General features: G+C 40.3%; 1 protein-coding gene across 3 annotated transcripts in view; it reads left to right on the top strand.

The window, feature by feature from the left end:
* Window positions 1–864: 864 nt before the first annotated feature.
* LOC129778972 (sialin) overlaps window positions 865–24,988 on the top strand; it is an 88,659-nt gene continuing 64,535 nt past the window's right edge. The window contains exons 1-2 of one of the 3 annotated variants that reach the window (XM_055786196.1): window positions 865–977; window positions 1,042–1,596. The gene's annotated coding sequence lies outside the window, so the exon portion shown is untranslated. Of the gene's footprint in view, window positions 1,597–24,988 lie in introns of all 3 variants that reach the window. The other 2 variants (XM_055786204.1, XM_055786188.1) reach the window with 2 other exon arrangements.

The raw sequence follows: 24,988 nt of genomic DNA, 5'->3' as shown, positions 1-24,988 counted from the left end.
TAACATAGCAACGGACCTTCACGTACCTAGAGACGAATGAACTGAAAAAGTTTAAAGTCTCTATAATACAATACCATTACCATTCACGTACCCCCAGAGGGAGTAATCGAAGACGAGAAATGTTGAAATTCTTACCATAAGAGGACAAAGTTCATTAAGGCTTTGGTTGCTCAAGTAATACGATTTCACTAAAAATACACGTTTTTGTATTATTAAATTGTACATTTTGACACTTAAAACCATCCGATCAGACTGAACGAGTAGCCGAATATTATTCTCCCGAAGTGGGGAATGCAGTGTCGCCATCGACGGAGCGAAAAAAAATTATAATGAGCCATTCTATTTTTTTTTGCGTTAGTGTTTAAACTGAAAGGCCCTGTATAATGGATTTCTCTTTTTTTCACTTTGTTCACCTATATAAAGTGGAACAAAATAACTATCCATAAGCGTTTGTCCCAAGACTTAAGAATTAAGAATTATTTGATCTACACATAACACGTCCCGTTCCCGTTAAGTCAACGTAAAGGAATGAAACATTAAATATTTTTTTACAACTTATTCAACATACTCACAACTTCGACGTTGGTAAAATAAGTCCAAGATAATATTTGACGGAACGGCGACGGTAGCGTTGTATGTGTATCGCAGTTTTTGTATATTTCCATACTTCCGCACCTGAAAGCATTGTTAATATCATTATTTCTGTAACTAAAACTAAAGTAAATGTCGCAAGGCGTTGAAAATTTAATGAAAATTCTATAAGTTCGAATTATGTTGGTTTTCGACGTTTTTGGCCAAACCCACTGTCAGCGATAACGTTTGCTGTGGTGGTATGTGTGTAAACGTCAGCAGCTGCCTGTGCTGTCATGATAAAGAAAGGCGGAAAAACATTTTGGGAAAACATCAACAAAACCACCCCTTTTGATAAAACTTATACGTGTATGGGTTGTGCAGTGCATTCATCTGTCAACAAATAGGTACTTTGCAGAAAAATACATATCCCTTTCTTGGTCCCACTCAATTTTTATCCACCGGTTTCAGCTGGTGTTATGCGAGATGTACCGTCAGTCTTGTATCATGACTAGTTAACTTAAGGTCGGGTTATTGTGTGATGTTGAAGAAAAGTTGTTAGTTTTACTATTCTTGTGCCATCTTTATAGTGGAGAAGAACCAACGAATGTATCTTTTCGATTAGTTTTTTATTCGATGCACAGGGTTAGAAGTTGTCCAGAATGTGAAATATTAATTGGTGATGAAAAGAGATTACTACTAGTGCCCGATGGAGCGTTATGAAACGGTGAACAGATGTAATCATTTCGTCCTAGTTTTAAAAATCAATATGCTATGGAGATATCGGTTCGCTGTTTGTATTCATTGTTAAATGTGTATTCTAATGATTTTCTTCGAGGGCAGTATTAGAAAATGACAGTGAAAAACTGCTGTAAAATCAAATCTTTTTCAAGGACATTTGAGTGGTTTGGCTCGGTGGATGGAAAAGGTCGAGCGAAATTTACCTCGTGATGTCCGGAAATTAGCGCAGTCGTTAACACATGTACAAACAGGAGTGTAAGAAACAACACAAATGAAGCAATAACGGTGAGTAATGCGAAAATATATTCAAGTACTGTGCGAATATTATTGTAAGATACTGGTTACGAACGATTACGTTTCATAATTGCATTTGATTTACTCAGTTTGGTTATACAGCTAACTGCACACCAGTTGCATTTGCTCAAAAAAAAAACTCAAAAACCATTGGAAACCTACAATTCCTAGGAAAATACGATGACTTTCTTTCATAACTGGATCGATTACGGCAAAGTGATTTTTCACGCAGTTACATATTTAATTAACACTAGCTAACCCGGCAAACTTCGTCCCGCCCATTTACTTGATTAATTCTCGAGTAATGCAGAAATTTGTGTTTTATTTGTATGGCAGCCACCCCTAAGAGAGGGGGGGAGGGGTATCTAACCACCATAGAAACATTCATTGCACCCTAAAGTTTCCATATGCCTAATTTGGTTTAATTTGCTTGATTAATTCTCGGGTAATGCAAAAATTTGTGTTTCATTTGTACGGCAGCCCCCTCTAAGAGAGGGGGAAGGAGTATCTTAACACCATAGAAACATTTATTGCATCCTAAAACCTCCACATGCCAAATTTGGTTTCATTTGCTCGATTAATTCTCGAGTAATGCAGAAATTTGTGTTTCATTTGTATGGCAAACCCCCCCCCCCCTTGAGTGGGGGAACGACTGTCTAACCATCATAGAAACATTTATTGCACCCTAAAACTTTCACATGCCAACTTTGGTTTCGTTTGATTGATTAATTTCCGAGTAATGCAAAAAATTGTGTTTCATTTGTATGGCAGCCCCCTCCAAGAGAGGGGGAAGGAGTATCTTATCACCATAGAAACATTTATTGCATCCTAAAACCTCCACATGCCAAATTTGGTTTCATTTGCTTGATTAATTCTCGAGTAATGCAGAAATTTGTGTTTCATTTGTATGGTAGCCCCCCCTTTGAGTGGGGGAAGGACTGTCTAACCATCATAGAAACATTTATTGCACCCTAAAACTTTCACATGCCAACTTTGGTTTCGTTTGCTTGGTTAATTTCCGAGTAATGCAGAAATTTGTGTTTCATTTGTATGGCAGCCCCCCCTTAGAGAGGGGGGAGGGGTCTCAAAATATCACGAAAACCTTCCCCGGCCCCAAAAACCCCTACATACCAATTTTCATGTCGATCGGTTCAGTAGTTTCCGAGTCTATAAGAATCAGACAGACAGACAGACATCACTCCATTTTTATATATAGATAGTTTCCACCCACAAATGTTAGATGATGATGTAAACAGTTCTAGTAGCCATTATTAACGCATCTGGTATTTCATTTTATTTTTCACATTTCATGAATAACATTCAGTCGGCATACACAATTATTTGCGTTCACAACTTTTTTTTGTTGCAGAGGCCGAAATGTTAGCACATTTCAGGTCGTGGGTTCGGATTCGATACCGTTCTGGTCGGGAGCATCAGGCTCCGGCTAAGAAAATACGATCCACGAATCAAGATTGTGTCGTCAATTTACCTGCCATTTGCCATCGATCGAGACGATTCTATGGTTCATGGTGCGACTGTTTGGTTGATAAGTATGTTAGGGAAGCGGTATATGAAAGCAGTACAGAAGCAACCTTTATTCGAAGATAAACGTTTTGCGTATAAAAAAGACGGAACGTTTGCAAATGTCGTATTGAATACAGTTCACAAAACCGTGAATAATCGTATTGTGTTTTGTGTACAAAAAATACTATATTTTAAAGATTGCTGGAGAGGGTTTTGATATATTGGCCCACCTTGTACAGTAAACATTCACTAACTGGGCAATAAGGGAAGACCAGTTATCGAAATTCGCGTTTTCACTGGTCCGGCATGTTAAACGTCAAATAAAATCGAGGGGAACTTCAATGAATTGCTTGATTCGCGTTGTTCATGTAATTGTATAAAAAAAGGATTCCATTGTATTTTCGCATTGAGTGCGACAACAGGTATGAAATAAAATTTGAGAAAATTATTTTTCTGTAGTTTAATCAATGTTTTTGTCATGCGAAAGTAATGTCAATTTTCATAACATTTCAAATTACATTCGAATGCCCCTCACAGCAAATCTTCCATTTGAATATGACGTCGATTGTTTACGAAATTCTGCTTTTTAGCTGGTCCGTGGTGGTGGTTTTCATGGCCACCACGGGCACGCTTGCAGAAGTCCAGACGCTGAACCCTGACGCTGAATTTTCGACGGCATAAATCGAACGATACTGCTGCAATCACGTTCGATATTCGTACGAAGTTCGTCGCTGGACTCTTGGCATAGACCATAGACTTGACGTAGCCCCACAGGAAATAGTCTAACGGCGTCAAATCGCACGACCGAGGCGGCCAATTGACTGGGCCATTTCGTGAGATAACACGCTCACCAATCATGATTTTCAATAAATCGATTGTTAAATTCGCTGTGTGGCTTGTGGTGCCGTCCTGTTGAAACTACATATTATTCAAGTCCACATCATCCATATCATCCAATGTTCGGTTATCATTGAGCGGTAGCGATTCCCATTCACAGTAACGTGCTGGTCTTGATAATCACGGAAGAAGTACGGCCCAATTACGCCGCCGGACCATAAACCGCACCAAACCTTATTTTTTTCGGGATGCAATGGTGACTCATGGAGTACGTGTATATTGCTGCCGGACTAATAACGCATATTTTGTTTATTGGCGGAGACATTCAGCCAGGAATGAAACTCATCGCTGAAGATGATTTAGTTTCTTAAAGTTGAGGTCATTGACTCCGAATTTCGGTAGTAAATTTGTTGTTGGATCGTATATCTTTCCATTGTGAAATGGCAAACCTTACTGAATAGAAATGTCAATGGGCGAGAAAAAATGTGACGTCGTTTGCTGTCCTTATCGGTCTACTTTTGTAGCGTCCCTATTGAAATACCCGTTATATGGATGCTCCAAGGGTAGGGGGCATAGAAAACTCAATTCGGTATGAGAATGATGCAAGTAATACTATGTTGAAACTGTGTACGAGAGCAGTCCGATAAGTGATGCCTACAAAAAAACATTTTTTTTGGAAAAGTGGCGATTTATTTCTCAACATAGTCTCCTTTTAGCTCGATACACTTGACCCAGCGATGCTCCCACTTCTTCAATCCATCTGAAAAATACGTTTTCTCGAGGTCTGCAAAGTAGGCCTCCTTGGCGGCGATGATCTCCTCATTCCACTCAAATGTCTGCCCGGCGAGAGACTTTCATGGAGGCACAAGGTTTTGAGCCTTAAATCAAGATTGTCGTTTACTTTGTGCACAACGTCGTCGAACAACTTGTGTGTAGCGAAGGCAAAATTTTCGGAAAAAGATGCAGTCACGCAAAAGTAGTGCGAAATTTATTCCTCGCTTTCTCATGTTTGCCTTAAGCCGGGTTTAGACGGTGCGAATCGGTCTAGTCAGTTACTGCAGTACAGCTACTCACACCGTGTGAACACATCATGCCAGTTAGTGTCATGTGTGATTCGGCGTGCGAGCTACTTCAAAGTTTTTTTAATTAACTCGCACTCGCATCCCTCAAAACGTCAAAAACAGAATTTAGCGCTCGAATCAGGGATGCCAAATCTTTACATTGTCTTTGCATGTCTCTACTTTTAAGATATTTGAAAATATGCGAAGATACTTATAGACTTGAAAATTATTGGAAAAACAAATAAAACCCTCATAGTTTCTAAGCGGAATCGTTGTTATTAAACGGTTTTATTTAGCTTGCCCTGTAATCTGTTTGTATGTTTGTATATTTGTATGTTTGTAACATGTTTGTCTGTAGCGCTGACCCACATTAATAGAAATTTGACCCCCTTCCTGTTGACCGATTGATCTGAAATTTGGAACACACCTTTATCTCTGTAGTCATTACAAAACTGCGTATTTCATGATCTTGAAAATCCAAGATGGCGGCCGCTACAAAATGGCGGATCTCTTTCTTCTTCAAAACCTCATCAATGTGGGTTTTCCAAAACCCCATCAATATGGGTAACAAATGAAAGGGCTTGACTAGCAGAATACGGTTTAAGAAAAATGCAAATCCGAGATGGCTGCCACTACAAAATGGCGGACTACATATTTTCTCAAAACTTCATTAATATGGGTATCAAATGAAAGGGATTGACTAGTAGAATACGGTTATTTATGATAAATGTGCATCCAAGATGGCTGCCACTACAAAATGGCGGACTACATATTTTCTAAAAACCCTATTATTATGGGTATCAAATGAAAGGACTTGACTAGTAGAACACGGTTATTTATGAAAAATGCAAAACCATCAAAATTCTACCAAATGGTGGACTACATATTATGTCAAAACACCATTAATATGGGTATCAAATGGAAAGGCTTGAATAGTAGATCACAGTAGATCATGAAAAATTAAAACCCAAGATGGCCGCAATCACAAAATAGCAAATTACTTCATTAAACGGTTTTATTAGGCTGTCAAAAAAGTCCTGCGGTATTTCCGCGAGGTGTCGTTGTAAGCGCGTAGTTCTAGTTGTATTCATTGTATCGAGTCATACTATAGCTTGTTGGAGAGGTATTTTTGCGCGCTATAACAGTGTTTTGTTTGGTTAAGTCGTTCGTGAGTTATAGTGTCGCAAATATGGAGCAAAATAAAGAGAAAATCCGACATATTTTACACTACTACTATGACAAAAGCAAAAATTGCATCTCAAGCTGCCAATAAAATTTGTGCAGTTTATGGACCCGATACAGTTTCCATTTCCACCGCACAACGATGGTTTCAACGTTTTCGTTCTGGTGTAGAGGTCGTCGAAGATGCGCCACGCTCCGGAAGGCCTGTCGTCGAAAATTGCGACAAAATCGCTGAATTAGCCGAGAAAGACCGGCATAGTAGCAGCCGTAGCATCGGCCAAGAGCTGGGGATATGTCATCAAACCGTTGTTAACCATTTGAAGAAGCTTGGATTCAAAAAGAAGCTCGATGTATGGGTGCCACACACGTTGACGCAAAAAAACATCTTTGACCGTATCGACGCATGTGAATCGCTGCTGAATCGCAACAAAATCGACCCGTTTCTGAAGCGGATGGTGACTGGCGATGAAAAGTGGGTCACTGGTGGCCAAGCCCTCATTAACGGCCAGGAAGGTTCTGCTGTGTGTTTGGTGGGATTGTCAAGGAATAATCTATTATGAGCTGCTTCCCTATGGCCAAACGCTCAATTCGGACCTGTACTACCAGCAACTGGACCGCTTGAAGGTAGCACTCATGAAGAAGAGGCCATCTTTGATAAACAGAGGCCGCATTGTCTTCCATCAGGACAACGCCAGGCCACACACTTCTTTGGTGACGCGCCAGAAGCTCCGGGAGCTCGGATGGGAGGTTCTTTTGCATCCGCCGATTTTATGAACAAATGAAAATTCAAAAAAAAATACCGCAGGACTTTTTTGACAGCCTAATATTTAGCTTGACCTGTTCGATGTATGTTTGTATGTCTGTAGGATTGTCCCACATTAATAAAAATTTGACCAATAGGAACTGACCGAATTTATAAAATACCTTTATCTCTGCTATCATTTTAAAACTGCTTATCTTGAAAAATCCAATTTGGTCGCCGCTACAAAATAGCTGATTCCATATCATCTCAAAAAAAAACAGGTTGATTGAGATATGTATATCAAACCAACGAACTTGACTTAGAGAATACACTATGTATTTTCTGCAATCCACTCAATATCGGTATCAAATGAAATTTTTTGACTGATAGAATACAGTACAATGCCTTTATTGTAGAGAAATATTCTAATGAAACTGATAATGTACTAAAAACTAGAAAATAAAATGAGTTAAAAAAAGACTTTTTAAATTAAACGGTTTATTTGTGATTAAACATAATAATGTACTAAAAGCTAGAAAATAATTAGGCAAGTAGCAGTTAGAAGTTATAACACCTCTCCTTCATTAGTCTAGGGTATTGATAAGACTAAAATAAAATCGTGGGGCACGTTGGATTTCCATTATCCACAATTAGTAACTTCATCATATGTCCCACGATTTTATTTTAGTCTTATCAATGCCCTAGACTAATGAAGGAGAGGTGTTATAACTTCTAACTGCTACTTGCCCAATTATTTTCTCTAGCTTTTAGTACATTATTATGCTTAATCACAAATAAACCGTTTAACTTAAAAAGTTTTTTTTTACTCATTTTATTTTGTTTTGCACGCTGGTGGGGCACGTTTTCTTTTTGAGATAGTTTTCTTGGGATTCTAAATATAAAATCATTATCGGGCACAATTTTCATTCAAAATTCACTCACAACTTGCAAAAAAAGTATTGTTCTAAGAAACAGAATACATATTCGATTTAAAAAAGGAGATTTTCATTCATTTTTTTTTTGTTTTTGAGGCGTATTTATTCCTCCTGCAAATCTACTATCATTTTCATTTCACAAATTGGTACACGAAGCTGCTGTCAAGGCGAAATAAATCAAATATTGAAAAATCTTTTAGACTGCCATTTGTAGCACCACATACTTTCGGAATTATTTTAGCTATGAATGCTTTCGAGATTCTAAAAAAATATCGACAATAATCTGAACGATATTCCAGAAGAAAGGCACAACATTTCTAGTTTCACTAATGTAGGTATAGCATCCCTTATGAGTGTATCTTGCGTTGTATTTGTGGAGAAATTAAATCCAACAGTTTTTTCACTTTTTCAGGTGTTATTCTCAACACTGCTCTGTACTCTCGGGGATCATCATCATAGAGTTACTTCAATTTTGTATTAGTTGCTCGTTTTCTTTGCATCCAATTCCTGGCCCGAATCCTTTTTTCTTTCTGCTTTTTCCAGATAGTACCTTCAGTTCAAAGAAATTCAGCACAAAGTATTTTTAAACACGGCCAGCGTGTGTTTCGCGATAAAATTGTGTAATGATAAATTCAACTGAAAACCTAAGACGAAAACTGGGAATAAAGAAGTCGATTTCGGATCAATCATCTGACAAATTTGGATCTGATTGCTGTTTCTGACTATTTGATGGACATTTGAAAAATCACCTGGCATCGCTGGAAACCCTTTGCCGTAGTATCTTGTTTCTTGCCAGCAGCTCACATTGTGTGAACGGACAATGCGAGTCAACCATTTGTCAAGCAAGTTCACCGGGTCAGTAGTTGCTCATTGTGAAGTCAGCTACTAGCAACGTATAAATGGGCCTTTATACACAATACATTGCTTGTTACCAAGGCGCCTCTATATATACCAGGTGAAACAATCATATGAAATGCACTTTCAGCCATATTGGAATTGCTGTCGGTATTGTTTACAAACAGCTCTGGTAAAAATCTCTACCCGGTCGGAAGAACAGTTTAATAATCAGAACGCTGCCGGCGGCTCTCTACAAACTGCTACGACGCTTATTCGAACGATGCCTACTATGTTCGGCTTTCGCGAATTTATGTGAAAAAAAAGGAATGATTTTGTAGAATTTCATTCTCATTTCCACTACTCTCGCATGTGGAAATGCAAAAATGGCGTATCCTAGCAATAACAAAACAAACAACCCCCGCTTCACAAACCGTAATCCCTTTTTTTAAAATTTTATTTATTTCGCCTTGCCAGCAGCTTCGTGTACCAATTTGTGAAATGAAAATGATAGTAGATTTGCAGGTGGAAGAAATACGCGTCAAAAATTAAAATAATGAATTAAAATGGACTTTCTTGAATCGAATATGTATTCTGTTTATTAGAACAATACTTTTTTTTTGCAAGTTGTGAGTAATATTCGAATGAAAATTGTGTCTGATAATGATTCTACATTAGAGATTCTCAAGAAAACTATCTCAAAAAGAAAGCATACCCAGCCAGCGTGCAAAACAAAATAACAACGATTTCGTTTAGAAACTATGAGAGTTTTGTTTGTTTTTCCAATAATTTTAAAGTGTACAAATATCTTCGCATATTTTCAAATATCTTAAAAATAGAGACATTTCTTTACATTTGGCATCCCTGATTCGAACGTTAAATTCTGTTTTTGCCGTTTTGAGGGATGCAAGTGCGAGTAAATTCATAAAACTTTGAAGTAGCTCGCACGCCGGAACACATATGACACTAACTGGCATTATGTGTTCACACGGGTAGTAGTAGCTGCATTGCACTGCAGTAACTGACTAAACCGATTCGTATGCTTACTCGCACCGTCTGAACCCAGCTTAATTCTCAAAATCATTTCCCCCTTGGAGTGTGATAAAATTTGTATATTATTTCCATTAGACAACATATCTTTCAGTCTACATAAATGTTGCATTCGCTTTTCCAAGCGGGAGCCCAACATCTGCACGGAGCACCGGCATTTTTAATCAATTTTTTTTAATCTGTTTGTATTGATATCACTCAACTGAGAACAACTCTATTTTGGTTACGCGTATCAGTTACATGACATCTAACCTGGAGAAAACAAAATAAATCCCTATATTCCCAGTGAAATTGAATTGAAGATTTTTTTTTCAAGGTGGGTTTTCAAGTGGGAGCATCCATACCTCTCACGCAGTTCAATTCTCACTCCCGACATTCTTCCAAAAATGGAAGTAAAAGTGACGAACCAGCCGAAATGTGTTGAAAATCACTATAATAGAAAAAAAACGAAAGAGCGATTCAAAAGTGAACTGCTTTGCTCAACTTTTATCCATGGTCTGGTTCCATTATTCGTTCTTATATGTTTGTTCGTGACAGACAAGATGAGTATTAAGAATCGTTATATATTTTCCGATAGCAACACTTATCAGAATCAAAGGAGAGGAGATGGCTTGTATTCAGAGAATATAGAAAATCTTTAGAAGGTTTCTGTTAATTGCACATGATAAAAAAATTCAAAACAAAATGTACGAGAGCAGTCCGATAAGTACTTAGGCAACAAAAAAACAAATTTTGGGAAAGTGGCAATTTATTTCTCAACATAGTCTTCCTTTAGCTCGATACACTTGACCCAGCGATGCTCCAACATCTTTAATCCATCCGAAAAATACGTTTTCTCGAGGTCTGCGAAGTAGGCCTCTTTGGCGGCGATGACCTCCTCATTCGATTCAAATTTCTGCCCGGCGAGTGCCTTTTTCAAGTTTTGAAACAAAAAAAAAATTGTAAGGCGTTGTATCTAGGACACGACCGCATGTTTTTGACGCAGAACTACGCAATTATATTATACAATCCACTTGTTCACCACTTCGATTATTTTAGAATGCATCAAAATTTTTGTAATTGATTATGTTCTTCGTTACAAATAAATTTGATGAATGTCCTTTCACATTTGATATGATGCCTGGGACTATCAAAATAGGTGAACGGAAAAATTGTCAATCGACATTTCATTTTTAGACGAAAATCCAAACCTCTTAACGTCATTCGCATCTCAAAAGAGTTGACACAGAAATTTTCCGAAGTTACCGAGATTACTCGGATGGGGCCAGACAAATTACGAGTTGTCGTCTCCAGCAGAACCCAAGCGAATGAAATAACGCGCTGTGATCTCTTTGCGATTGAGTATCGCGTATACGTACCCTGTTGCAACGTTGAAATAGACGGTGTAATAAACGAAAAGGGTTTGACTCGAAAAGAGATACTCGATGGTGTCGGTCGCTTCAAGAACTCTTCACTTAAAAGTGTGAAGATTCTTGCATGCGATCGACTGAAATCTGTGTCACTTAAAAATGACAAAAGAGTTCTCAATCGGACAAACTCTTTTCGTGTGACATTTGAGGGTTCCGCCCTTCCAAACTACGTTGCAATAGGTGCACTTCGTTTACCTGTTCGGTTGTTTGTACCCCGGGTAATGAAATGCAACAAATGTATGCAACTCGGTCACACGGCCGCCTATTGTTGCAACAAAAAACGTTGCGCAGATTGTGGAGAGAGCCATTATGAGAATCCTTGCCCGAAAGAGCGCAAATGTTTTCATTGCGGCGGGACTCCTCATGATCTTACTCAATGCCCGGTGTACATACAACGAGGGGAAAAAATCAAGCGTTCCTTAAAAGAACGTTCCAAGCGGACTTATGCAGAAATGCTTAAGAGTCCCGTTCCAACGACTCAGGACAATCCCTACTCCATTCTGCAGAACGACGAGCCTGTTGCTGACGCTCCCAATGCAGGAAGTTCCGATATATCGCAGGGTGCCATCAGGAAAAGAAAAATTACTTCTTTTCCATCACTCCCCAGAAAGAAAACCGAAACTTCCCAAGTTGGAATGAAAACTCGAATAGAACGTGCTGAGAATAGACCGAAGCAAGTACCTCCTGGTTTAAGCGGTTCTTCTACGCACCAGGGGTCCTCAGCACTTCCCGGAGCAGCACCCAACTCCTCGTCTGCTCCTTTTTCGCGGTCGAGGCAACAGCCACAATCTGGCTTGCTTGCGCTTTCTGACCTGGTGGACAACATTTTAAATGCTTTAAATATAAACGACCCTCTTAAAAGCATAGTATTATGTTTGCTTCCGATTGTGAGAACATTTTTGAAAGAAAAATGTGGTTTTTTGGCAGCGTTCATTTCCCTCGATGCCTGATTCAGTGCAAGAGGTCAAGGATTTTTTTTTTATTTAAATCGTTTATTTTTACAGTCTCAGTTACATAGGTTTGAAGAAGCCGAACTCCTTACTGTATTGTTACTAGTATATAAACATTTTTCCTTAATTCTAATGTTAATAATATAGGAAACCGATTACTCGCGGTCGACTCGAGTTTAGAAGGGTTACATATTTTCTTCAGGAAAAGGAGGGGATATGAGGATATATTGACAATGATCACACTCACACTCTCAATCACACTCATCACACTCAATTCTTAAACCTATCTTATATCTAATATGTATTTACATTTCATCTTATTCTTAAGAAGGGATCCGATCTCTCACAAAGGAAAAGGAAAAGGAAAAACTAAGGGTGTAAGGACAATCACACACGAAGATCGATAGCTTTAAGGAATACATATATTTGGGACATGTAATCAAGGTCTAACCGAGCCAACACGTCTCTCACCGGCATCATGGGCTGCCTTCCTCGGGCCCGAAGGGTGACTACTAAATTCGATCTGGCGACAAGATACAGCTCGCACGACCAAACAACGTGCTCGATGTCGTGGTAACCTTGGCCACAAACACAAAGATTGTTGTCGGCAAGATTAATATGAAAGAGTAGCGCATCTAACGAACAGTGATTGGACATGAGTCGGGAGAAGGTGCGAATAAAGTCCCGACTCAAGTCCAGACTTTTGAACCATGGTTTGAGGCTAACCTTAGGGATAATCGAGTGGAGCCACCGGCCCAATTCATCTTCGTTCCATTTGCGTTGCCAGTTAACTATGGTATTTTTGCGGACTAAAGAATAAAATTCATTGAAGGCGATTTGACGCTGATAAATATCGCCTTCAATTGCACCTACCTTTGCTAATGAGTCAGCCCTCTCATTACCCGAAATTGAGCAATGTGAAGGGACCCAGACAAAGGTAATGACATAACAGCGTCTAGTTAAAGCACTCAAAATTTCTCGTATTCTCTCAAGGAAGTACGGCGAGTGCTTTTCCGGCCTCACTGAACGGATAGCTTCGACAGAGCTAAGACTATCCGTTACAATGTAATAGTGTTCAACAGGTCGTGAGGCGACGCTGTCCAGCGCCCAGTGTATCGCTGCCAATTCAGCAATATACACTGAGCAAGGATTCTGAAGACTGTGTGAGGTGCTAAAAAATTCGTTGAACACTCCAAATCCTGTGGACTCATTCATAGAGGACCCATCAGTAAAGTACATATTATCACAATTGATATCCCCATACTTTGCATCGAAGATCGTTGGAACGATCCTCGATCGAAGATAGTCTGATGTTCCATGGATATCCTGCTTCATGGACAGAGCAAAATGCACAGAGGAATTGATGTAGTCAGGAAAACAAACACGGTTGGGAATATACGAAGAAGGATTAACCTGCATGGAGACGAATTCATGATATGAGCTCATGAATCCAGAATGAAAATTTAGCTCGATCAGCTGCTCAAAATTTCCGATCACCAATGGGTTCATAACCTTACACCGGATGAGGAACCGAAGAGATAATAAATTGAAGCGATCTTTTAGTGGGAGTAGGCCTGCCAAAACCTCGAGGCTCATGGTATGTGTTGAGGGCATACATCCCAACGCAATACGGAGACAAAGATACTGAATTCGCTCGAGTTTAATGAGGTGTGTTTTGGCAGCTGATTGAAAACAGAAACTGCCATATTCCATCACTGAGAGAATAGTTGTTCGATACAACATTATAAGATCTTCGGGATGGGCTCCCCACCAGGTGCCGGTAATTGTACGGAGAAAGTTTATTCTTTGTTGACATTTTTTACTCAGATACCTAATATGGGCCCCCCAAGTACATTTAGAGTCGAACCAGACCCCAAGATACTTGAATGACATAGCATGAGTGATCGGTTTACCCAAAAGTTGAAGCTTTGGTTTTGCTGGTCTATGCTTCCTAGAAAAAACCACCATCTCTGTTTTCTCCGTGGAGAACTCGATCCCTAGCCCAATGGCCCAGGTTGAAAAATTGTTCAAAGTATCTTGTAAGGATTCTTGCAGGTCGGACTCGTTTGATCCTACGACAGACACCACTCCATCATCTGCAAGTTGTCTTAGGCTGCAATTTTGTGTAAGGCAATTGTCAATGTCGCTTACGTAGAAGTTGTACAAAAGGGGGCTTAAACATGAGCCCTGGGGGAGTCCCATGTAAGAGACCCGACTTACTGCCGAATCTCCGTGAGAAAAGTTCAAATGTTTCTCACAAAGCAAGTTATATAACATATTATTCAATAGAGGCGGCAGACCCCGAGAGTGTAATTTGTCTGACAAAACCTCTATTGAAACTGAATCAAAGGCCCCCTTTATGTCCAAGGGTCAAGGATTTGACCACTGTAATACAGTGGAATTGCAGAAGCATCATTCCTAAACTAGATCAGTTTAAATTTTTAGTTCACAGCTCTAACTGTGATGTATTTTCTCTCTGTGAAACATGGCTTTCTTCAGCCGATGAGCTGAATTTTCACGATTTCAACATTATTCGCCTCGATCGAAATGACTCGTTTGGTGGCGTACTATTGGGGATTAAAAAATGTTACTCCTTCTATAGAGTCACTCTCCCACCGATGACAGGCATTGAAGTTGTTGCTTGCCAGACACAAATCAATGGCAAAGACCTCTGCATTGCTTCGATATATATCCCTCCCAGAACTACGGTAGGCCGCCATCAGTTCGTTGATACTATCGAGGCAATGCCGGAGCCGCGGGTAATCTTAGGTGATTTTAACTCCCATGGAACAGCATGGGGATCACTCTACGATGACAACCGTGCCACTTTGATTTATGATCTGTGCGACAACTTCAAATTGACAGTTTTGAATACTGGGGAAGCAACCAGAACAGCCAACCCTCCTGCACGGGCAAGCCTGCTAGACATATCTCTATGCTTTTCTTCGTTATCCCTGGATTGCATGTGGAAGGTAATCCAAGATCCCCACGGTAGTGATCACCTACCAATAATTTTATCGATCGCTAATGAATCAAGCTCTCGTGAGTCAGTCAATATTTCGTATGACCTCACGAAGAATATTGACTGGAGAACATTTGCGGAAATAATATCTGAAGCAATTGTTTCAATGCATGAACTTCCTCCACTCGAAGAGTATAACTTTATATCGAGTTTGATTTATGAAAGCGCACTTCAAGCTCAAAAGAAACGTGTACCGGCTACCACTTTCCGACGTCGTCCTCCATCACTTTGGTGGGACAAGGAATGTTCAATGGTCTACCTTGAAAAATCATCCGCTTTCAAAAAATTCAGGAAAACTGGATTAGTGGAATGGTTTCTGAAGTACCAAGCTCTAGAATCCAAACTAAAAGGTTTGATTAAAGCAAAAAAGCGTGGATATTGGCGGAAGTTCGTCAATGGTTTGTCAAGGGTGACAGCTATGAGCACTCTTTGGAATACGGCTAGGAAAATGCGTGGCTGGAACCATACAAACGAAAGTGAGGAATACTCTGACTGTTGGATTTTTAACTTTGCAAGGAAGGTTTGTCCCGACACCGTTCCTGCACAAAACGTCGTACGCGACATTCCACTTCAAAGCGATTATGAGAATTTTTCGATGGTGGAATTCTCAATTGCCCTTCTCTCATGTAACAATTCAGCTCCGGGGTCGGACAAGATTAAATTCAACTTGTTGAAGAATCTTCCCGACTTGGCAAAACAGCGTTTTCTGAACTTGTTCAACAAGTTCCTGGAGCTGAATATTGTCCCGCATGACTGGAGACAAGTGAGAGTGATAGCCATACGGAAACCCAACAAGCCGGCTTGCGATCACAACTCGTATAGGCCGATTGCAATGTTATCCTGTATTCGTAAATTGTTAGAGAAAATGATTCTACTTCGTTTGGACAAGTGGGTTGAAGCGAACAATTTGCTGTCAAATACGCAGTTTGGCTTCCGCCGAGGTAAAGGGACGAACAATTGTCTCGCGCTGCTATCATCTGAAATCCAAATCGCATTTGCTCGCAAAGAACAAATGGCTTCCGTTTTTCTCGATATCAAAGGGGCATTTGATTCAGTTTCCATGGAAATTCTCTCAGAGAAGCTTCATAATCGTGGACTTTCACCAATTCTTAACAATTTCCTGTACAATTTACTGTCAGAAAAACACATGATTTTCTCTCATGGCAGCTCGAAATCTTCTCGTTACAGTTTTATGGGCCTACCACAAGGCTCCTGCCTAAGCCCCCTCTTGTACAGTTTTTACGTCAATGATATGGATGATTGTCTAACTAGAGACTGCACGCTGAGACAACTTGCAGACGATGGAGTTATTTCCATCACGGGTACTAATACCGTCGTTCTGCAAAAGTCGTTGCAAGATACCCTGAACAATCTGTTCACGTGGGCCCTCAAGCTGGGTATCGAATTCTCTACGGAGAAAACTGAAATGGTCGTTTTTTCTAGGAAGCACGAACCCGCCCAATTCCAGCTTCACCTATCCGGCAAAACGATCCAACACTCTATGTTTTTCAAATACCTGGGTGTATATTTTGATTCTAAGTGTACCTGAAGGAGACACATTGCGTGTTTGAAACAGAAATGCCAGCAAAGAATCAATTTTCTCCAAACAATTACCGGAACATGGTGGTGTGCCCATCCAGGAGACCTCATTCAGTTGTACAAAACAACGATATTATCAGTGTTAGAATATGGCAGTTTTTGCTTCCGATCAGCTGCCAGGATTCATATTCTCAAGCTGGAGAGAATACAATATCGTTGCTTGCGTATAGCCATGGGGTGTTTGCATTCGACACATACGATGAGTCTCGAAGTTTGGCAGGAGTACCCCCGCTTACTCTTCGGTTCACAGAATTATCCTACAGATTTCTCATCCGTTGCAAGATCATGAATCCATTGGTGATTGATAACTTCGAAAATCTACTCCAGCTGACTCCTCAGTCAAGTTTTATGTCTTTATACCATGAGTACCTTACCCACGACGTGCACCGTTCACCAGGCATCTCCAACCAAGTTTGCTTCCCATACTTCTGCAATTCCTCTGTCATTTTTGATCTGTCCATGCGACAAAAAATCCATGGAATCCCAGATCACCTACGCTCCGATTCTATTCCGCCGATATTTTCGGCAGAATATGGGAAAGTTGGATCTGATAAAATGTTCTTTACTGACGGTTCATTCATAAACGGGTCCACTGGCTTCGGCATCTTCAATGAAAATTCCAGTGCCTCTTTCAAACTCAAAGATCCTAGTTCCGTGTATGTCGCTGAACTGGGTGCGATATATTACGCATTAGGGATCATTGAAACATTGCCCATCGACCACTATTTTATTTTTTCAGACAGTCTCAGCTCAATAGAGGCAATCCGCTCAATGAAAGTTGATAAACGCTCATCTTATTTCCTAACAAGAATAAGACAACTATTGAGTGTTTTGGTCGAAAAATTATTCAAGATTACCTTAGCATGGGTTCCCTCTCATTGCTCGATTCCGGGGAATGAGAAACCCACGACATCGAGCATGTTGTCTGGTCGTGTATCCGGTTCCATGCTGCTCGCTCTCAGCTCTCTAGAGTACTGAGAGCACAAGGCAGACAATCGGATATCCCCGTCCGGGATATCTTAGGTGGCCGGGATCCTGACCTTCTGCTTCATCTATACCTGTTCCTCAGAAACACCGATGTCAACGTTTAATGATGTTTCCTTCGTTGTGTCCCCGTTTCATATCCCTCCTATCCGATCGATAAACTTTTACTTAGTCGCGGCAATACATACACACACTCTTTACAGATGCACGGGCCGAAGGTTGAGCAGTCCACTGATCATTCAACAAGAGCCAAAGGTTGTACCGCTCATGACAACTCTACACGAGCTGATGATTGCGCCGGCTAGTGACCATTCTATCCTGGATTCCTCGAGTCGAGAAAGACGCACCACGCCAGATATGGGCTACAGACTAGGGGGGCGTTGCTGATTAATGGTCAGCTGCATCCCAATAGGAAGTATCCCGTGTCGGGCACACGTACAGAACATCGAAGACCGCGACATACCAATTATGAGAACACTTGTAATACTAACCTCGAGTCAACCGCGAGTAATCGGTTACATATTACTAACATAGTTGTAAGCAAACATTGTCAAAATATTGAACTCCCGGCCCCGTTAGTCTGACGCCATATGAGCCTTAATAAAATATATATTTTGGATAAAAAAAAAAACGATGACATTCATCGGTTTCTTCTAGGCGGGTATCACCAAACGACTTCGCATCGCGGATCATCCCCCCGCGGTTAATCTAGGTTCTACTGTACATTCTTTTTGTAACTTCTTCGATCAAGTGCGATAAACGTAATATCACGTCATTCGGAAACTTATTAGGGATACAAAGGATCTTGAGAAAAAGAATTCATTCCCGCTCAACGCTCGCCGGTAAACGATGTTCACTCAACAAATTCTCAAATAGGAAGTGGCTGTTGTGAGGAACATTCAATTGTCTGCTTAGACAGGACTTTTTTTCAATAACTGGGGGAAGAATATCTAGGAGCTACATGATTGTTACTTAATGATTGCTGAGCCAAGTCCAACGTCCTCTTTGCGGTTATATCGCAGAACCCACTAGTTTTTAAGAGGCTTTTAACATTGCAGTTCTCTGTTGGAGATTTTCAGAAGGAAGTGGTTCGATGTGAGGGTTTCTCCACTACTAGCCCTTAGGGGCAATACCGTTGTGGAATCACTCCAAAGAGCGCACTGCTTCACTTTAACGGTGCTACTTTCCATGACCTATGCCATCAAACGGTGCACCAAACCCGCTGTTTGCAATTCCGAAATTGAAACCACCTCCAGATTTGATCGCTCTGAAGTAAGCCGCCGTGGAGAACGCAGCTTTACTCGCATCGACGAGGACGTGGATTTGAATGTGTTTATAGCTGGTGAACTGGAGGAACAAAATTTAGCAACGTCCATCAGGAAGGTTAACAAAAGCTCTGTTTGGTCGATCCTTCTTAAGAATCTCTGTGAATGACGATCATGCTGAGCTGATCCGGGCCATTAAGCAACATGCAATTTTGGGATATTCCATCTATTTCAGCCGCAGCATCCCGAATCAATGCGGATTCGTCACTGTACTCAGTGACGATTCTCCTCGTACTAGCTTTTTCTCGGTCGCATGATGCGCATAATCTTTTAGCCAGCTCGGGATCTCGAACCATTCTCAACTCCTGTGCATCCTGTGCTCCAGACACGCGAAACGCTTAATTGCCACGCCGTAGCTATCCGAAAATTCTACGTGATCGTACCTCCACAGCATTCCTGTTCCAACTATGTTTCCCATCTGACGAGTAGTTTCTTCCATAATTCAGCTGACAGACCCTGGAGATAACGTTAACGTTGAGCAAGACCTTCGTTGTCAGACATTGACTAGGTAGAGTGAGTTCTTTTACGGTTCGAACGTCATTAAGGGAGAAGTGTTTCTTGCTATTCGTCCCTTTAATTGTAACTCAAACATATTTCGACTCCGATTTAAATCTGATGACATTTCCTGGTCACTCGATATTACTGGTGGCATACGCGTTGTGCAGGAGTTGGTAGCACAAAGACCGTCGACGTGTTAATGCAGTCTGCCTCGACAGAATCGACTTGAAACACATGCGAATCGCAAATGGGCGTTTCTTTGTCAGCTCAGCTGTTCGTACTATGAAAATGGGCTCTAATGCCTAGTTTATATCTAGTTTCGCCAGGCGTATGGAAGATTATAAAAGAGAGTATGAAAAGTAAATGCTTTGTTTTCTATGCTAGCCTCACTTCATGCAACAAGCTTTCAACGGCTATTACAGCGGTCCTCACAAGTCGCTGTGTATTTTATAAACTTTTCTCTATTTTATGTAGTTCTCATGGTGGACAACGAAATTGGCGATCCTCTGAACTCGCTTTTATGAGCACAATAAACTTATCCAATTATTTAGCACTTTGAAGCTAACTCCTTTTTCTTGTAGATGTCAATGAATGAATAAATAAATCAATAAATAAATAAATAAATAAATAAATAAATAAATAAATAAATAAATCAAATTTTTGAGAGTCGTTAGAAGCTTGACGGTACAACGAAATCCAGAGTGAAGCACTCCTGAGAAAATAGAGCATTGTCGTATCAATATTTTATGAAATGATATGTGCTGAGGGCTTTCTACTAATCGTAGGGAAATACTAAATTGCAGAAAAAAATAAGTCAATGCAAACTTGAAAACTATACAAACCTAATATGATTCTTTACTCTCCCGTTATTTCGCGTCTATAATATTTATAATCTTTATATATAAAAGAAGGATTTTCTCACGTACGTGTAATATATCATCATGGGAGAACGGCTGATCAGATCTGCACGGTTCATATATTTTTTTGAGTTTGTCTTCACCCAAATTAGAATGATGGAGTACATTGGAAAATATTTGAGATGATTAGAAAAATTCGAAAAATTGGCTATGCATATCTTTATATATAAAAGAAGTATATTTAAAATAAAAAGGGGAAATTCGAAAATGAGAGATACGCATGTGTATGTTTCGCTGTGGAAATCATCATTTAGATCAATTTTACAGATCCGAACGATAACATACAAACTCTCTTGAAATATATTCGTTATTTTTACTAACCAAAATATTATCTAGAAATAAATTATATGGCAGAACAACGTTTGCAGGGTCAGCTAGTATCTAATAAATTCCCTTTATTTATTTACAATGATTTAACATCCCATTGAGAGATTAAATCTGATTCACAACTTTTCGCCAATGAAACCGATTCATGGCTGCAGTTCCCCAACTCCAGGGCGCGCCGATTCTTGCCAAGTCCTGCTTACCTTAGCATGGGTTCCCTCTCATTGCTCGATTCCGGGGAATGAGAAAGCGGACTCGCTAGCTAAGGTGGGCGCTTTAGAAGGCACACTTTTTGAAAGGCAAATTGCTTATAATGAATTTTTCCACATTCCTCGTCAGTATACGCTCGTAAGTTGGCAACGCATGTGGAGTGGTGAGCGGTGAGTGGTGATCGGTCGTTGGTTACACACGATTATCCCTAAGGTCTCGACGAGTGCATGGTTCAAGGGATTGAATGTAGGTCGTGATTTCATTCGCGTGATATCTCGGCTTATGTCCAATCACTACAACCTAAACGCGCATCTCTATCGCATTGGGCTCGCAGCAAACAATCTTTGTGATTGTGGCGATGGCTACCACGACATCGAGCATGTTGTCTGGTCGTGTATCCGGTTCCATGCTGCTCGCTCTCAGCTCTCTAGAGTACTGAGAGCACAAGGCAGACAATCGGATATCCCCGTCCGGGATATCTTAGGTGGCCGGGATCCTGATCTTCTGCTTCATCTATACCTGTTCCTCAGAAACACCGATGTCAACGTTTAATGATGTTTCCTTCGTTGTGTCCCCGTTTCATATCCCTCCTATCCGATCGATAAACTTTTACTTAGTCGCGGCAATACATACACACACTCTTTACAGATGCACGGGCCGAAGGTTGAGCAGTCCACTGATCATTCAACAAGAGCCAAAGGTTGTACCGCTCATGACAACTCTACACGAGCTGATGATTGCGCCGGCTAGTGACCATTCTATCCTGGATTCCTCGAGTCGAGAAAGACGCACCACGCCAGATATGGGCTACAGACTAGGGGGGCGTTGCTGATTAATGGTCAGCTGCATCCCAATAGGAAGTATCCCGTGTCGGGCACACGTACAGAACATCGAAGACCGCGACATACCAATTATGAGAACACTTGTAATACTAACCTCGAGTCAACCGTGAGTAATCGGTTACATATTACTAACATAGTTGTAAGCAAACATTGTCAAAATATTGAACTCCCGGCCCCGTTAGGCTGACGCCATATGAGCCTTAATAAAATATATATTTTGGATAAAAAAAAAAACGATGACATTCATCGGTTTCTTCTAGGCGGGTATCCCCAAACGACTTCGCATCGCGGATCATCCTCCCGCGGTTAATCGAGGTTCTACTGTACATTCTTTTTGTAACTTCTTCGATCAAGTGCGATAAACGTAATATCACGTCATTCGGAAACTTATTAGGGATACAAAGGATCTTGAGAAAAAGAATTCATTCCCGCTCAACGCTCGCCGGTAAACGATGTTCACTCAACAAATTCTCAAATAGGAAGTGGCTGTTGTGAGGAACATTCAATTGTCTGCTTAGACAGGACTTTTTTTCAATTACTGGGGGAAGAATATCTAGGAGCTACATGATTGTTACTTAATGATTGCTGAGCCAAGTCCAACGTCCTCTTTGCGGTTATATCGCAGAACCCACTAGTTTTTAAGAGGCTTTTAACATTGCAGTTCTCTGTTGGAGATTTTCAGAAGGAAGTGGTTCGATGTGAGGGTTTCTCCACTACTAGCCCTTAGGGGCAATACCGTTGTGGAATCACTCCAAAGAACGCACTGCTTCACTTTAACGGTGCTACTTTCCATGACCTATGCCATCAAACGGTGCACCAAACCCGCTGTTTGCAATTCCGAAATTGAAATCACCTCCAGATTTGATCGCTCTGAAGTAAGCCGCCGTGGAGAACGCAGCTTTACTCGCATCGACGAGGACGTGGATTTGAATGTGTTTATAGCTGGTGAACTGAAGGAACAAAATTTAGCAACGTCCATCAGGAAGGTTAACAAAAGCTCTGTTTGGTCGATCCTTCTTAAGAATCTCTGTGAATGACGATCATGCTGAGCTGATCCGGGCCATTAAGCAACATGCAATTTTGGGATATTCCATCTATTTCAGCCGCAGCATCCCGAATCAATGCGGATTCGTCACTGTACTCAGTGACGATTCTCCTCGTACTAGCTTTTTCTCGGTCGCATGATGCGCATAATCTTTTAGCCAGCTCGGGATCTCGAACCATTCTCAACTCCTGTGCATCCTGTGCTCCAGACACGCGAAACGCTTAATTGCCACGCCGTAGCTATCCGAAAATTCTACGTGATCGTACCTCCACAGCATTCCTGTTCCAAATATGTTTCCCATCTGACGAGTAGTTTCTTCCATAATTCAGCTGACAGACCCTGGAGATAACGTTAACGTTGAGCAAGACCTTCGTTGTCAGACATTGACTAGGTAGAGTGAGTTCTTTTACGGTTCGAACGTCATTAAGGGAGAAGTGTTTCTTGCTATTCGTCCCTTTAATTGTAACTCAAACATATTTCGACTCCGATTTAAATCTGATGACATTTCCTGGTCACTCGATATTACTGGTGGCATACGCGTTGTGCAGGAGTTGGTAGCACAAAGACCGTCGACGTGTTAATGCAGTCTGCCTCGACAGAATCGACTTGAAACACATGCGAATCGCAAATGGGCGTTTCTTTGTCAGTTCAGCTGTTCGTACTATGAAAATGGGCTCTAATGCCTAGTTTATATCTAGTTTCGCCAGGCGTATGGAAGATTATAAAAGAGAGTATGAAAAGTAAATGCTTTGTTTTCTATGCTAGCCTCACTTCATGCAACAAGCATTCAACGGTTATTACAGCGGTCCTCACAAGTCGCTGTGTATTTTATAAACTTTTCTCTATTTTATGTAGTTCTCATGGTGGACAACGAAATTGGCGATCCTCTGAACTCGCTTTTATGAGCACAATAAACTTATCCAATTATTTAGCACTTTGAAGCTAACTCCTTTTTCTTGTAGATGTCAATGAATGAATAAATAAATAAATAAATAAATAAATAAATAAATCAAATTTTTGAGAGTCGTTAGAAGCTTGACGGTACAACGAAATCCAGAGTGAAGCACTCCTGAGAAAATAGAGCATTGTCGTATCAATATTTTATGAAATGAATAAATAATAGCGCCTGATGACGGTGTCCCTTGTCTCTCAAGCCGGTTCTTCAGCTTGCAGCTTGAAGCACATTTTTCAATAAATCAATGAATTCGTGTGAGATAATCCGTACAAATGGCAATTTCCTTGTCTTGCAACAGGCACATGTTTTCTATGTGGATGTGCTGAGGGCTTTCTACTAATCGTAGGGAAATACTAAATTGCAGAAAAAAATAAGTCAATGCAAACTTGAAAACTATACAAACCTAATATGATTCTTTACTCTCCCGTTATTTCGCGTCTATAATATTTATAATCTTTATATATAAAAGAAGGATTTTCTCACGTACGTGTAATATATCATCATGGGAGAACGGCTGATCAGATCTGCACGGTTCATATATTTTTTTGAGTTTGTCTTCACCCAAATTAGAATGATGGAGTACATTGGAAAATATTTGAGATGATTAGAAAAATTCGAAAAATTGGCTATGCATATCTTTATATATAAAAGAAGTATATTTAAAATAAAAAGGGGAAATTCGAAAATGAGAGATACGCATGTGTATGTTTCGCTGTGAAAATCATCATTTAGATCAATTTTACAGATCCGAACGATAACATACAAACTCTCTTGAAATATATTCGTTATTTTTACTAACCAAAATATTATCTAGAAATAAATTATATGGCAGAACAACGTTTGCAGGGTCAGCTAGTATCTAATAAATTCCCTTTATTTATTTACAATGATTTAACATCCCATTGAGAGATTAAATCTGATTCACAACTTTTCGCCAATGAAACCGATTCATGGCTGCAGTTCCCCAACTCCAGGGCGCGCCGATTCTTGCCAAGTCCTGCTTACCTTAGCATGGGTTCCCTCTCATTGCTCGATTCCGGGGAATGAGAAAGCGGACTCGCTAGCTAAGGTGGGCGCTTTAGAAGGCACACTTTTTGAAAGGCAAATTGCTTATAATGAATTTTTCCACATTCCTCGT

The sequence above is a fragment of the Toxorhynchites rutilus genome, chromosome 1 (assembly GCF_029784135.1).
Source record: "Toxorhynchites rutilus septentrionalis strain SRP chromosome 1, ASM2978413v1, whole genome shotgun sequence".
NCBI classification, from domain to species: Eukaryota; Metazoa; Arthropoda; class Insecta; order Diptera; family Culicidae; genus Toxorhynchites; species Toxorhynchites rutilus.
The sequence above is the reverse complement of the archived record's forward strand: the minus strand, read 5'-3'. Positions and strand labels throughout refer to the sequence as shown.